The sequence below is a fragment of the Mobula birostris genome, chromosome 4 (assembly GCF_030028105.1).
Source record: "Mobula birostris isolate sMobBir1 chromosome 4, sMobBir1.hap1, whole genome shotgun sequence".
NCBI classification, from domain to species: domain Eukaryota; kingdom Metazoa; phylum Chordata; class Chondrichthyes; order Myliobatiformes; family Myliobatidae; genus Mobula; species Mobula birostris.
Window position 1 is genome coordinate 157,861,426 of NC_092373.1, and position 3,730 is coordinate 157,865,155.

Consider the following 3,730-nt stretch of genomic DNA (forward strand, 5'->3'; position numbering starts at 1 on the left):
TAGCCTTGGGGCATCCACTGCTTGAATTTTCTCAGCACACTTGTATAGTTCTTGTTCACGAATAGTGTGACCACTGCAAGTGATGCTTGGTTTAAAGAATTTACATTTGTCACATCATGCTCTGAGCCTATAATCTTCTAATCTTTTTAACACACTCTTGAGTTCTTGGAGATGTTCCTTGTCATCTTCACCAGTAACAATGATGTCATCCAGGTAACACTGAGTGCCTGGGCAACTTGGCAGCACCTGGTCCATAGCTTTCTGCCCAAGTGCAGATGCCACTAATAAAAGCCTATTAAATTGATAAAACTCTTTGTGAGGGTTTATAGTGAGTAACACTTTGGATTCTTCTTCAATCTTCCACTTTGCTGAAGTGTTTTCCACCAGAAATGTTTGAGAAGATACCCCCTATCCTGCGCAAAGGGGAGCTGATCTACTTTTGTTGATGGTAACCTTAAAATCAGCACAGATCCTAATAGACCCATTTTTCCTGGTTACTGGCATTACACACGGGCTCCACTCAGCATTGGAAAGAATTCCTTCAGTCTCCATGGATCTAACTTACTGGCTACTTTTTCCACAAATTGTATAAAGAACTGGATAGGCTTTGCAAAATTCAGCTGCAGCATTTTCATTTAACACTATTTTATCATTGATATGTTTTCCAATGCCATTCTTGAACACTGTTATGACATCAGGCAGTACCTTTTGTAATTCACTTTGTTGTTTTTATTGCCAGGTATGTGGCATGCAAATAGTGGATGAATCTCCAATCAAGTTGTAGTTGTATCAGCCAATCACAACCCCACAATGCTGGCCCTCCAGTTTTTATCACATACAAGTCCAATGTGACTTATTGGTTATTGTATCTCACTGTTACAAATGTTACTCCCACAGGACTAATCTTTTCTTCAGTATGATTTCTTAGTTGGATAGCTGCAGGCTTTAGTTCAGTATCTTTGAAATGCTGTTCAATTTCATTTAGTGGAATGACTGAAACAGATGAGCCAGTGTCCAATTCCATTTTAATTAATTTGTTGTTCACTTCTGCTGTAAGCCATAATGCTAGTCTATTATTAGTTTTCACATTGTAAATCTCAAGGCTACTCAATTCTGTGTCACTCTCATTATCATAGTTTTCATCAACACCATCCAGATCAGTGCTTTTTTTGAAACTGCAACTTGACACTTTAATCTTTTTCTCTTCCCTGTGCAGTCCATTTATTTTTGTCTGCATGACATGCTCTTTGTATGCATCCCATTTTGTTGCATTTCTGCAAGTTTCACATTTAAACCTGCATTGTTATGGTGTATGTGAACCCCTGCTGCAACAGTAACACAATTTGTTCAGCCAGGCCAATTTGTGTTTAGACATTGCAACTTTATTCCTGACTGCGACTCAATTGGGCCTCTATTTGCTGTTTCTATCGATACAGCAATTGCCAATGCTCTTTCAAATGTAAGTTGTGCTTCAGTTAGCAACCATTTTTTAATGCTTTCTTGTAAGATTCCACAAACTAAGCAATCTCTCAGTGCATCATTAAGCCAATCATTGAACTGACAATGCTCAAACAACTTCTTCAATTCAGTTGCATATGCTGAAATAGACTCCCCTTTACTTTGATTCCCCTTATGAAACCTTGAGAGTTCTGCAGTCAACAATAATTTTGGCTCCAAATGCCCTTTCTGCATCTTCCTTTCTGAAGAACATGTGCTGTGCTGCTTTTCTTCTTTTCTTTTTTTAAAAAAAAATCAGATATCTTGCTGTGCTTCAACAGGTAGGTGGTCGTCTTGGGTTCATTTTAAAAATACCTCATTCCAATGTTTATGTTTTCTAAATCCAAAATATAAAAACTAATTGAAAGGAAAACAAGGGAGCCAGGAGATAAGTTGTGTACTTTTTAGTTTTACTTTTAGTGACTTGCATACATGTCACATGATAGCATCGTAACTTATGCAATTCATATATTTTTACATACAGCCCACATACAGTGAATTATCTAAACAAATAAAGAATGCTTACTGAAGCAGTATATTTACAATATTACTGAAATATTAAATGCACAGCAAGAGCATTACTAGTCAGGGAAAATGGCATGGAGGTGCTTAGACAAGACAGGATGGAAAGCTTATCTACTGAGGCTAACTGGGTGGAACCAAGGAAGAAAGGGATGACCATATTAATGGGATTATACTCATGACTACCCAATAGCCAGTGGAATATAGAGGAGCAAATTTGTAGAGAGATTGCAGACTGTTGCAAGAAACCTAAGGTTGTGATAGTAAGTGATTTTAACTTTCCACACCTTGACTGGGACTCTCATACTGTAAAAGGGCTAGATGGGAAAGAGTTTGTCAAATGTATTCAGGATATTTCCTTAATCAATACCTCGAGGTCCCAACCAGAGTGAGTGTGATACTAGATCTCCCATTAGGGGGTGAAACAGGCAGATGACAGATGTTTGTGTAGGGGAACACCTTGGAGCCAGTGATCATAATGTCATTAATGTCAAGGTAATTATAGAGAAGAATATGTCTGGTCCTTGGGCTGAGATTCCAAATTGGGAAAAAAAGAAGCCAATCTTGATCTGGTCAGAAAGGACTTGGCAGTTATGACGTGGGACAAATTGTTTTCTTGCACAGGTGTGCTTGATAAGTGGAAGGCCTTCAAAGGTGAAATTTTGAAAGTACAGAATTTGTATTTTTCTGTCAGAGTAAAAGGCAAGGATAACAGGTTTAAGCAGCCTTGGTTTTCAAGAGATATTGAAGCCTGGTTAGGAAGAAGAAAGGTTCAAGCAGGTATAGGCAGGAAGGAACAAATGAGGTACTCGAGGAGTATAAGAAGTGTACGAGAATTCTAGAAAGCAATCAGGAGGGCTAAAAGGCAGCATGCGGTTGCTCTCACAGACAAAATGAAGGAGAATCCTAAGGGCATCTACAGATATAATAAGAGCAAAAATATAGCAAGAAACAAAACTGAAGATCAGTGTAGTCATCTATGCATGAAGCCAAAAAGGATGGGTGAGATTTTAAGTGGATATTAGAAACAGAAAACCCACAGCACAATACAGGCCTTTCAGCCCTCAAAGCTGTGCTGAACATGTCCTTACCTTAGAACTACCTAGGCTTACACACAGCCCTCTATTTTTCTAAGCTCCACATACTCATCCAGGAATCTCTTAAAAGACCCTATCGTTTCCGCCTCCACCACCGCCGCTGGCAGCCCATTCCACGCACTCACCACTCTCTGCGTAAAAACTTACGCCTGGCATCTCCTCTGTACCTTCTTCCAAGCACCTTAAAACTATGCCCTCTCATGTTAGCCATTTCAGCCCTGGGGGAAAAGCCTCTGACTATCCACATGATCAATACCTCTCATTATCTTGTACACCTCTATCAGATCACCTCTCATCCTCCATCGCTCCAAGGAGAAAAGGCCGAGTTCATTCAACCTGTTCTCATAAGACATGCTCCCCAATCCAGGCAACCTCCTTGTAAATCTCCTTGGCACCCTGTCTACGGTTTCCACGTCCTTCCTGTAGTGAGGTAACCAGAATTGAGCACAGTTCTCCATGTGGGGTCTGACCAGGGTCCTATATAGCTGCAACATTACCTTTTGGATCTTAAACTCAATCCCACGATCGATGAAGACCAATGCACCGTATGCCTTCTTAACCACAGAGTCAACCTATGTAGCAGCTTTGAATGTCCTATGGACTCGGACCCCAAG